General features: G+C 36.9%; 1 long non-coding RNA gene across 2 annotated transcripts; it reads right to left on the bottom strand.

Moving 5' to 3' along the window:
- Positions 1–8,635: 8,635 nt before the first annotated feature.
- Positions 8,636–13,164, bottom strand: LOC126829691 (uncharacterized). 2 transcript variants are annotated; one of them, XR_007683495.2, is made up of 5 exons: positions 13,036–13,159; positions 12,466–12,682; positions 12,018–12,211; positions 11,355–11,423; positions 8,636–8,947 (listed from the first exon to the last, which is right to left on the bottom strand). It is a non-coding gene; the product is annotated as an uncharacterized LOC126829691 (long non-coding RNA). The 2 variants fall into 2 exon arrangements; XR_007683496.2 differs by lacking the exon at positions 12,466–12,682 and having other exon boundaries at positions 13,036–13,164.
- Positions 13,165–13,443: the final 279 nt, after the last annotated feature.

The following is a 13,443-nucleotide window of genomic DNA, read 5'->3' as shown; positions in this document are numbered from 1 at the left end:
GCGACTCGAACAGGTGCAGCAGTCGTCGGAAGACAAGGACCAGTAAGTGCCAACACCGTAAGACGTCGTCTAAGAGAAGTAGGACTCCGTGCACGACGACCTTATGTTGGAGCTATCCTCAGGGATCATCACCGTCAGCGGCGTTTGATATGGGCTCAAGGACACCAGACATGGAGAAGAGTAGACTGGCAAAGTGTGCTCTTCAGTGATGAGAGTCACTTTCATCTTTATCACACTGATGGCCGTCAACGTGTGTGGAGACGTCTTGGGAACGTTTTGCAGACTGATACGTCTTCGAAACGAATCGATGGGGTGGGGGAAGTGTAATGGTGTGGGGAGGCTACACATTTCATCACCGGACCGCCCTACACATTTGCAGGGTCGCGTTAATGCTGTAGCCTACCGTGATGATATCTTGCAACCAATTGTTGTTCCGATGTTTCGAGCGCACCCACAACTTCAGCACTTCCAACAGGATAATGCAAAATAAATAAGATATGTTTACAGGATCATTTTGTTACACGAAAAACTAAGTGATGCGTTTTCCATGGCGCTCAGTATCTGGAATTGTACTTAAATATTGACCCTTTCTATACAGACTGCAGATAGTTTCCCTGATTACTCTACGATCAAAACTGTCTAATTTTGAAGTAAAGGTACGCTTCTTATGAGGTCTCTTAGGTTTTTGGCATTATAAACCCACCTAATGGGCACTTTTAGGGTTGCCACATCACGCTTGTGTATGTTGCGAAAACGGTTATCATTGCATTAAAGAATGATATCAAATTAACGATACACTCGGAAACTTCGGACGTGAACTTAATGTCGCTTGTTACAATAGCAGGGGTTCAAAGTGAGTTAGCTATGTTAATTCCTTGAATAAGAAATGGTGTCGGGAGGTATCGAACAAGTTAGCATACATAATTGCCTCGCGTGCGACACCCACCAGTACTTATAGATGACTGAAGCGATAGTTTGAGAAGGGATTTCAGAAGATTTCACATTTGTTTTATTACAGGGTGGGAAAGGGATTGTAGAAAGAATCAAATCGGGCCACATTCTTTAAAATCACCGCATCATAGTTGCAGGAGAGTTATTTTATGATTAGCAGAAAACGATTCGCAGCTGATTGACCTTATCGCATATTCATCTGTTTGGCATCACTAGTGGGATCGAGGCCTAGATGACTAAAAATAGGTCCAGTATTGCCTTCAACTATGAACACACTCTCAAAGTCCACCCCCTCCCCCACGTCTCTTATTTTGTTTTACAAATCATTTCAAAATCAATAAAATATGGTATCAATGATGTTTGATACGACTGGAAAATAACATGTCTAAATTTGATTAAACAACATAGGGTAGTAATGAGAAATATTACATTTTGAATCCGTATCAATGATAACGTACATTTACTCAATATGTTACTTCCAACGGGTCATCATTTAACTTGAAAACAAAGGAAGAAAAAGATTTTAAAAAAATACATTTCAATATAACAGTGGTGGTTCGGTCATGCATTTACATCTGAGAGTTTCATTCTTTCTTTGAAAGTAATGATTGTGCCAAATTTGAACAACGTCCATCTAGATTCGCGGTCTGTAGGTAGAGTGTTGACAGATAAAACGTAAAAAAAACCACAATAAAAAACCCACACCTATAAAAATATATTTTCTAAAACTCTCAATTGTATTGTTTTCACGTGTGTTAAGTGGTTTAGCGAATAGTTATAGAAAGGGTCTTGTAGATTAAGACTATAGCGCATGTTCAGTTTTAAACTTCCTAGACGACAAGAGAGAGAGAGAGAGAGAAGAGAGAGAGAGAGAGAGAAATGGGGTTTAACGTCCACTCGACACAAACTAGATCATTTCGGGACTAACATATGGTTTAATTTTATTTCAATAATTCGCTTGCGCGTAGTGGTCTTTAGCAGTGGGAGGAAACCGGAGGACCCGGAGAAAACCCACGAGGTTTGACAGGCGACCCTACTCCTTGTCACGTACAACCGGGGATTCGAAACCACGCCAGTCGACTCAATGACAGACTTTATGATACAGCGCGCGCACGCTAACCATTCAGCCACCCCCCCCCCCCCCTAGACGACAAGCTTGAATTACTGTTATCGTGCGGTGAATATCCTTATAGTGTGCCAGGTTTCCGTATATGTTAATAAGTTACGTAATATCCTACATTTGCATATGAAAGTTGATCCTGTGTGAAGGACAAGTGGGGTGTGGCAGAGCGCAAATGTAAAATTTAACGAGAAATGTAAAATGTAGACTTGTCAAAAAAAGCATTTTCTCACAAAAAATTTGTCATTTGACACTTAACATTTTACATTTAACTCTTGCCGTAGAGGTATTTTGACTTTATCGTTACCGGTATTAGGACTTTTTGTACATTGTACTTTTTACATATAATCATTGTAGCAGAGCATTTAATATATACAGTCATTCAAGTCAGTGGTGAGAATAATTCAACCTTTTATTTGCATGATTTAAACAAGGGTCTACAAGCGATATAATCCTATTTATATTTAAAATATAGATCGAGTAGAAAAACTACCTCCTTGTAGACCAAGTAGAAATACTACTTCTATAGCATTTTACATCTTATAGTTATTAAAACGTTACTGGGGGTCGCCGTGGCTCAGACACTGTCTCGCTTACCGTGAGGTTTCTCTCCTCGGGATTGTCCGGTGTGGTTTCCCCGTGTTAGTGGTGCAGAATAGTGAGTCTGACAAGGAAATGTTTCCAGGTGTTCGGTTGGGACGATCAACCGAGGTCTCGTGTACACGTTGGCGTGCACGTAAAAGCACCTTTGACAGTTTGAATTCGAAATAAGAGTAGACCGTGGGGCTTCTGTCCAGGAAAAATTACCCGCATGGCGCATGCCAATCTTTATTATCCTAGTCAGTGTAGAAAAGTAGGATGTTAAACCCCATTTCATAGAAACGCTATTGTGTAGAGGAAACGTTTCTGTTTTGACGTTTCCAATTGTAAAATATCTTACAAACAATGTATATACAATATAAGATAAGCGACTTACTCCATTTTGTATGGAGTGTAGCCTACTGGTAAAGTATAAATCAATGAAGCGACAGTTTGTATTAAGGTTTTAGGTAGATGAAAACGTCTGAGTGAAATAGCTCGTTCATACGAACGGGTTGAACTGCATGAAAATCCCATTCGATCTTTCAAACTTGATCGTCTGAACGCAAAAGTGGGGCAAATCAACCAGTTTAAAAAGTCCAGCTCGCGACATGTCTTCGAGAAGGCCTTTTATTCTAAAGTGGGTTAACACCTTCCGTCTAAACAGGTCGGCTTAAAATCCGTGGCGATGGCTGGCTTTGGACATGCTCGGTAACTAATACTCCTGCAGTGTCAGTGTTATCGAAGCGACAATTAAAATGGGAAAGTGACTTAGGGAGATGGGGATACGCTTTTCCATATATCTGTATGGGAAAAGGACGTCATCCGAAAGTACTCTTGAAAGGTATACTTAAAACAATTTTCGCGAAATATTTGTCCGGATATTTACACTTAAAACATTCCGGTGTAAAACATTGGTCATTATTGATAGCCAATGGTAAAACATTCTCATGCAAATCATTGGTCATTACTGATAGCCAAAGGTGTAACAGTTTAAACCTGACTGTCTTGTTATTCGTTGGACTTTTTATGCCATAAACGTGAGAAGAGGGTTGGTTACTGGCGAGGTATCCTGTTCGTAAATCAAATAGGAGCCACAGTGGCTCAGTGAGTGAGACGGTGATTGCTAACCAGGATGTCACGGGTTCGATCATAACCCCTTGTCTGTGGTGTAGCTGTGGGGTCTGACAAGGGGACAAGGTATAGTCGTTCGGAAGGGACTAAAAACCAAGGTCCCGTGTACACATTGACTTTCGCGTAAGAGCACCTTGACAGTTGGAATTCGAAATAAACCGTAGCGCCACTGCCCGGGTAAAATGCTCTCAGAGCACACTGTATGGAGTATGTCCGTCTTTAATAGCCCAGTCGGTGCAAAATTGTAGTGCGTTACAGTCCATTTCATTTGCTTGCATTAAACTAAGAAGACGGTTAAGATGATATGAAATTTATAAGAAAAAGCAATAATTTTGTTTCAATCGCGAATAACAAAACACGTTCTGTCTCATTATTATGAAAATCGCCAGGAAACCGGATAGGAGTTTTCTTTGCATAAAATCCAATTATATACATTGGCATAGCACCGCCAATATATTAAAACAATCGTACATTGTTATCGTGGGGATATACAGAGGTACAGAAAAACGGTTCTGGCAAGAAAAAGCATCTAGTTGTTCAGTTGGGACGACAAAATGTGACGTGCACCTAAAATAGCCCGTGACAGTTGAGAGAGAAATGATAGTACTATTTTATTTCAATAATCTATTTGGAAGATAACCAGAGGACCCGAAGATTGTTTAGTTTAACTTGATCGCCCGAACGCAAAGGTGGTATCTGGGCCAGGAACTGACCAAAAATTGTGCCGCCATATAAAAATCGATGCGCAATGGGGTCCGCCGTCATATTTTTGCTCGCTAGGCGGCGCGCGTGTATTAGGGGGGATAAGTCACAGAGTAAGTGTTACGGCGACTGTTACTGTGTTAGTGTTAAATAAGGTACCGGTAGCAATATAAAAGGTTGAATTTTCAAGCACCTAAGGAATGTAAAATTTATTCAATTTCAGCACTGTTTGAAAAGTAGGCTAAGTAGTAAAGTAGGCCTAAAATTTAACCTAAGCCAAAAAATTTGAAAAAATGTTGAGATTAGTCAATATTAATATGAAGCTTAGTTATATATTTCTATGACAATTTCGATTATAAATAAAAAGCTTTTAATGTATAAATAGGTAATTTGGTTAACTTTTTCATTATTATGAGATACGCTTACCGGTGCTGTAATATTATTTTATTTCCTCAATTAAATTTATCAACAATTGTTCAATTTTACTTTGTTTTATAAATTGTGGTATATTTCTTTCTGTTCTTGTTGCTTTGTGGTTTCTTTTAATTTCTGTTCAAGGTATCAACACATAAAGGATGCGATGACAGTAAAGTTATATTCAAGAAGAGTGTCACTGCTGTAAAGTTTAATTTATATAATCCACAGCAAACATGGGTTTAAATACTGCAACTTAAAGTGATTTTGATACAATGCTTTTATGAGCAAGCATTGTGTTCACTTGAATAACCTAATAATAACATTTCTCCTGATTATTTGGTAAAAATTTACAATTCAGTTATTTTGAAATCCCCCCCCCCCCTTTAAATTGTGCACATTTTCCTATGTGACATTTATGGATGTGCGCTTACCACTGTTTTTTAAAATTAATTTCCATATAAATAAATTGAAATTTGGTCATTTATACTAGTACTACTAAAACTTTAATGAATTGTATGCTATAATTCTTAAAACACTAACTCTGCTCTGTAACTAAAAAAATATAATTTTATATTTCAGGTGAACGGGGAAGATTAAAAGAAGATGTAGTTCCTTCTATCTTCGACTTCAACAGGCCTACTAGACCTGCACGTCCCACCAGTCGCCCACATATTGATAGAGAGTCATCTATTCTTGGCTGTTACATGCTTGATGTGCAGCAAGAAGTCACTGTATCATCAAGTACCGGTATGGAAAATGATCTTCAGGATGATGAACCAACAGCAACAGTTAACAATTCAATGATTCAATCAACTCAATGTACTATTTTAGGAAAATATTCGATTGAGAACTATATAAATAATGATAAAGCTGTTTTGTATTATACTGGTTTTTCTAATTATATACATTTTATGTTCTTTTTTAATTGTTTAGGCCCTGCTGCTTATGAACTTAACAATCAATGTATTCTTCTTTCACCACCTGATCAACTTTTTTTGACATTAATGAAATTACGGCAGTGTAAAGAAGATTATGAACTTAGTCTCATGTTTGAAATTAGTGAGACAAGTGTTTCCAAAATAATTATAATGTGGATTAACTTTTTATATTTTCAGTTAAAAGAACTTCAAATTTGGCCTTCTAGGGAAACTATTGACATGCATATGCCACATGATTTTAAGTCAAAGTTTGGGAAAACTAGAGTTATATTAGATGCTACTGAAATACCTGTACAAAAACCATCTGATGTTAATGCTCAAAGTATGACTTGGTCCAGTTATAAACACAAAAACACATTAAAAACTATGATTGGTTGTTCACCAAGAGGCGCAGTTTCCTTTATAAGCAATTCTTTTGGGGGTTCTGCCAGTGATCGTCAGATCATCGAGTCTTCTTCCCTTCTTAAACCCAATATGAATATGTTTGACTCGCATGATAGCATCATGGCCGACAAAGGTATAATGGTTCAAGATTTGTTCGCATCACAAAATGTCTTTGTGAATACCCCAACAATGTTAAAAGGGAAATCCCAACTTGAACCACAGGATGTTATCAAAGACCGCCGAATTGCTTCTAAAAGAATCCACGTAGAACGCATTATTGGATTGAGCAAAACATATAAGATTTTGAACACCCCACTACCTCCAAGTAAACTTAAACTTGGATCAAGGATTGTATTTATATGTTTTTCTATTTCTAATTTCAGACCATCAATTGTGGATAAATTTGCATGAAACAAAAACTAAAACAATCTTGTGTTGTATATATTATTATATAACATTAACAGACATTTCATACATCAAATTTGTTGATTTCAATAGGCCTATATAGGTTAAAAACACATTATGTAAGAATCAGATCAAATGCTGACCATTATTGCTATAATAGTTCAAAAATAGATAATTCAAAATTAATTATTGAAAATTTCATTCAGATTACTTTATTCTGAGCCAAGTTATCACTGTTTTGACAACATGTGGCAAATATTGTTTATTACAGTAGCAACATTACTTGTTAATAGAGAGTCCATTTTTAAATTAAATCATTAAATTGCAAATGCATTTCAAGCGGTTTAAATCTCTGCCATCCGGCGATTTACATAGTTCATTATAGGCTTGTCAGGTCGATAAATGTCTAAATAATTATTTATAACATTTTAAGCCAAAAAAAAAAGACTTGTAATAGGTAGATTTAGTTCTTACATAATGCATGTTTCAATCCAATGCCGAATGAATATTAGAAGTTAACGATGCCTTCCCCGTAAAAACTGTGTGATTCGATGATGTATTTGGAGTAAAATCATATTCAAACTAATTTATCTATTAAATGTTTGCTTCAGATCTCCCTCTGAACATTTTAATTTGAAGAAAACTTCACAATCTTGTGAGAATCTATTTTTATCATCCTTGTTATCATGTGACTTGATTGAGTGAGCATCCATTTTTAGCTTGTATTTGTCGTTAATATTGAAACCATAGTAAATTCAAATTCATGGATTACCCTCTGCCAACATTTTTTTCTGCTGTTTAATCGCAAAGTCTACTGGATGTTTAATTCTATCAGTCTACTCATAACCATTAGCCATTAGATTAACATATAAGCGCTCGTAACATTAAACGATATGTTCACATTTTTGTCTTGTGTGCGTCCATCAAGGCTTTTTTTTAGCAATCCAATATTTTCCATACACTGGTCAACCGAAATTCCATCCTTTGATTGGAAATAACAACACGATACATAGTTTCTTGGGAATTTATCTTAAGTGTACTAAATCAGTTAATAAGCTGCATTGAAAAATGTACATGTATTTTTATACACAAGTTATAACCTATCATTATTTTAAATTACTTAAATATGTGAGGTGTTTAAACTTGCTGTCGTGTTAGGTCTTAAAAGAGTCCTCATTGAAAAATCACATTCAAGCAGTTTTATCTTCATTACGTGATTTGAACAAAAACACTGGCATACACTGCGATGGTGTACAGCTATTATAACATCCTATATAATTTAGTTTTTGTATTATGTATCTTTTAATGTATAGATTAAATTTCAGAGGCAAATGGATTAACATTTACCATAAAACAACCAATTATGTCTCTTTGCAGTTGAAAGTCAAATTTCAAATGCTACCATAAACTAACAAAATCTGAATATTGTCAATATCCTGGAAAACCTTATAACTCACATGTTTTACCATTAATAAGCGAGGAGTAAAATAGAAGGCTTTTGTTTATCGTAATTGTCATTAGAATTTGTTTTCTATTATCTGACCCAAGTAAAGAGTTGAGTTTAATTTCACAGTATACAAGTACATTATTCAATTTTAAGTTTTAATACATGACTTTAAGCTTGTATTTAGTTTCAATTTTTTCCAGAGCAGTGAACCATCAGCATATCTAAATTTGAGATGCAACAAATGGCCTATAGTTTTTTGTAAAAAATAGTTGCAACTTGGGTAACATTGAAAAATCACAATAATTATTATCAATGTGAATTTTTTGGATAAAAGTATCACAATGTGTATAAACCATAAAATAACACAGTTTTCTTTTTGTTATTAATAACTGGCCCTGAACCTGATCATAATATTTGCTGTTGCAATTTAACACAATTTCATTCATAGAATTATAACATAAAAATGGGAAAGATGTTCCAGGTTTGATCTGATCATTTCTACCTTTGAAGGGGCATTTAACCTCAAGAATTGTATTTTCATCTATGATTCCATCCGGGGATGCACCTAAAAATGGGTAATCAAAAGAAAGAAATAATCCTGCTGGCGTGACTTTTAGCCCAGTCAAAGACTCAAAATGTTTGACAGCATCTTTTTCATGTTGTCTGCCATGAATTATTGGCATGGTATTAATTTTATTGAAAGAGAACATGCTTGAACATAGTTTTTTAATATTCCTGCGACAAGTCATTTTAGTTACATCCCCGAAACGCGAGGGCTGTTACTCTCCACCTTTTTTCGTTATACCACAGTTTACACTTTGCCTGTTTTCTTGTATATTGTTCTATTTCTTCTATTGTTTGGTCCGTAACCTGGAAAAGATTTAAAATACCACATGTAAGGTAGGTTGTGAAATGTTTTCCATTTTTGTACACAAAATGAAATGGGGTTTAACGATGTACTAAATCATGGGTCATCAAACATGGCTCATCGCATCCTTGTAATAATATACTATTCAAAAAAAGTAGGGGATATTTGATTTTTAAGTGTTATTAAAGTCACCTAATGAAACTGACGAAGAAACAAATGACAAAATGAAATGAAGTTCACATTCATCGATTTATTCCAAATGATCGTTAGACTAAGTAAGGGACAGACTGACCATTATAAGGGTAAAATGATACCCGGGGTCAAACAGCAAAGTTACCACAGCATCACAACCAAGTCAGTAACGGGTAAATCCTCCTCTGTTTGCCAAACAAGCATTGATCCGACGTGGCATACTCATAATGAGACGTCTAAGGTCATTTTGGTCCAGATTGTCCCATTCCTGTTGCAACGCAGCAGCAAGTTCTTGGACATTGGCAGGACGTTGTTGACGTTGACGTAACCTCTGTCCAAGCATGTCCCAGACATGCTCGATGGGGGAGAGGTCGGGACTCAGTGCTGGCCAAGGTAATGTGGTGATGTTCTGTTGTTGGAGGTAACCTGTAACGATCCTGGCCCTGTGACATCTTGCGTTGTCATCCTGGAAGATGAAACGGCGGCCATGACGTCGTGCGAACGGCACAACATGGACTGCCAAGATGTTGTCCCGGTAGTACTGGCCTGTAACACGCCCTGCAACAACATGTAAAGCCGTTCTTCCAGCAACAGTGATGCCTCCCCACACCATAACAGAACCACCCCCAAATCGATCATGTCTGATGACGTTAACGTCTTGGAAGCGCTCGTTTCGACGACGCCACACCCTCCTACGTCTGTCCAAAAAATCAACAGTGAACCTTGACTCATCTGAAAACGTCACATTGCTCCAGCGTCGATTATCCCAGTGTTGACGATCCCTACACCAACGACGTCTTGCCTGAATGTGATGATCTCTCAAACAAGGGATCACGCGAGGACGTCGGGCGCGAAGGTGACCCCTATGCAGTCGATTCCGAATCGTCTGGCCACTCACTCTCACACCAGTGTCTGTTTGAAGACGAGCGCTGATCTGATTTGCTGTGATGACACGATTTCTCAAGGCCTTCATTTTTAGAGATTTTATTATTATGTGCACATCTTTTTAGGAATGCTATCTCCTTTCACATTACTCTGTTCTCAGTTTAAAATATGTTAAATAAATGAAACTGGGAAAAATGTATAAATTGGTGCATGTTATGTAAAAGGCTGGCCACCCCTGCATATTTGATGTTTGTCCCACACTAAACAAGCCAACAGTGAGGCTGATGTCCCCCGCCGAAATAGGAAAATAAATTTATCACAAATTATCTTTTACAAAGTATTGAACAATCAAACAGTATATCTTTACTTATAGTCTAAGCATACAATGTTTTTGATGGAATAATTATAGCATATTAAGGGGAAAACATGCTCTATGCCTACAGATCTAGAGTTTGGTTGTATCAACGGGTCTATTTTCCATCTTGCTGCAAGTTGTGCAAAGTTCACTGTTTTCTTTCTGTCATTAAATGTCAATTCATTATTGCATACTACATATTTAATTAATTTATAATAGTTCTCACTTAATTAGAACTAAAGTTATCGTGTCCCAAAGCATCAACCAATCAAATTGCTTATCTCTGCTTACCCTAAGCGGAAAATGCTCATCTTCGAACTCCATCAAGGCATTGACCTAATCAACACATACACCAAGTTTGAACATCCTAGCTCAATTAGGAAGAGTGTTATCGTGCCCCAAAGTATCAACCAATCAAATTGCTTATCTCTGCTTACCCTAAGCGGAAAATGCTCATCTTCGAACTCCATCAAGGCATTGACCTAATAAACACATACACCAAGTTTGAACATTCTAGCTCAATTAAAAGTTATCGTGTCCCAAAGCATCAACCAATCAAATTGCTTATCTCTGCTTACCCTAAGCGGAAAATGCTCATCTTCGAACTCCGTCAAGGCATTGACCTAATAAACACATACACCAAGTTTGAACATTCTAGCCCAATTAGGAAGAGAGTTATCGTGTCCCAAAGCATCAACCAATCAAATTGCTTATCTCTGCTTACCCTAAGCGGAAAATGCTCATCTTCGAACTCCATCAAGGCATTGACCTAATAAACACATACACCAAGTTTGAACATTCTAGCTCAATTAGGAAGAGAGTTATTGTGTCCCAAAAAGTGTGACGGACAGACAGACGGACGGACAGACAGACGGACGAACCCATTTTAATAGTCCCCTGCTTTCTTCGAAAGGCGGGGGACAAAAAACATTATAGTTGTAATTTCAACCTGAAACATTAACTATCATAGCATTTACCTGTATAGCTCTGTCAACCAAATATTCTGTTAATGGCAAAGGCAGGTACTTATGGTCTTCACTTGCAATCTGTAAAATTAAAAGTGATTTGGAATTATTTTTGGTGTCTCATGGACAATATCTATGGGCTCTTCTGCACCACCCTATATAGTCATGGGCGTCACAATTGTTTTTCTGGGGGGTGGGGGGTCTGAATATACTTGGACCCCCCCAAAAATTTACATAGTAGATCCTAACTCCTATTTATTTACAACAATTACTAGGATTAGTTAAGATTCTATCTGTACATATCCCAATATGGTTTACATTGCTAAAATAAAACACAGAGAGAATCATCCTTGAAACATGTGTGAAGTGAAAAGTAACTGTGTTCCATAAAATTATGTCTAGTTAATTTTTTTCTGCCACTTATCAGAGTGAATCGCATGTAGGTACCCAAAAACATTATCGCCTAAACCAAATATTTATCGCCCGCTCAGCCAGCCACATAACCATAATACTTTGCACGCGGTGGGCCAATCAGCAAACGAGTTGTGTGGACAGCATGGCCACATGGTGTTTGTTTATATTTTTTAGGGGTTTTAAAATAGGGTTAGGGGTTAGGGTTGCGGCCCCCCCCCCCAATATATATTTCACGGCTACGCCTCTGTATATAGTCATTACCTGAATGTTAGCTACAGGAAACAAATATCGCATTGCCAGATCTTGAGAGGAATGGTGAACATAATTGATCATACGGTTTCTGACATAATCGGTATAACCAGCATTATTTCGACGTTTTATAGGTCGTGGATCGTCCAACATTTCATCCATACACTTTCTTTTTGTCGGAATTTCCTCTGAGAAGACCGGCTTACCTGTAATAAAATTTTTGTAATAAATACTAATCCTAAAATTTAAGAAACCATATTTGGGTCACTTTTAAGTAGCACACATATTTTATTAGTTTATTACATTTAATTTTAATATTTTAAACAAAATTCACAAGCATTTTCATTTGAGCTATTCCGATGCATATTAAATTCAAATCTTGGGTATTTCAATTTAAATTCAAAATAACAAATCTCTGCTAGATTTTAATTTGAATTAGTGTGTAAATAACAATATTTACCTTCGTACATGGTTTTAGGTTTATGAAATTTTTGAATGTTTTCAGTGCATGACTTCTTTACTTTAATTTCGCCCGTCTCTGTGAACCATTGCAGAAGTAATAGAACTGCTGCAATATGCTTACATGTACCATGTGGCCCCTTGCCTGCTGGACATTCACAATGGGAAGTAATGGGGTCACCAGTTGAGTGGATTTTAAGCTTGTAGTTGTACGTCACCTTTAATATGACAAGAATTTTCAAATGAATAATATGGATCATTGTTGGAGATGGTGTATGTTACATTTGTACCAGATAGAGAGAGAGAGAAATGGGGTTTAACATCCACGTGACACAAACTAGGTCATTTCGGGACTAACATATGGTTTAATTTTATTTCAATAATTCGCTTGCGCGTAGGGGTCTTTAGAAGTGGTCAACATATTTTTTTTTTCTTATCCCACAATTTGGATTGCCTCTAAATTAAGAGGTCAAGGTTGTTGTCACATCAGTCTCTAGTTAAAAGCATAACTAAGTGTGATGAGTAATGTACCACCTAGCCTTAAACTGTGCTGTAAAATAACATGATTTACCTTATTTTTCATGGCAGCACCAACTATGCCACTGAAATATGTATCGCTTGCAGTTAGTATAACTGAGCAAGCAAGCACTCTCCCACCATCCGCCATATCTTTTCCCTTTTGAAGGGCCTTCAAATCTCCAGATATTTGTTTATCCTCTATTAAATGAAAAACAATATTTGTTTATGATATGACCATATTCATAATTAGTGATTTAAGTACCGTATGCATTAATTAAGATGGGGTTGGGGTGGTAAACAGCTATAGACCCCCTATGCGCAAGGGATTTATTGAAATAAAATTGAACCATATTTTAGTCCCAAAGTGATCTAGTTTGTGTTGAGTGGACGTAACAAGCCTATAGTATAATTGCTACAACAATGAACAACCTACACAATATCTTCAAACAGTCGTGTTACA

Source organism: Patella vulgata, chromosome 8 (assembly GCF_932274485.2).
Source record: "Patella vulgata chromosome 8, xgPatVulg1.2, whole genome shotgun sequence".
In the NCBI taxonomy this organism is placed as follows: Eukaryota; Metazoa; Mollusca; class Gastropoda; family Patellidae; genus Patella; species Patella vulgata.
Note: the sequence above shows the minus strand (reverse complement) of the source record. Positions and strands in the feature narration are given on the sequence as shown.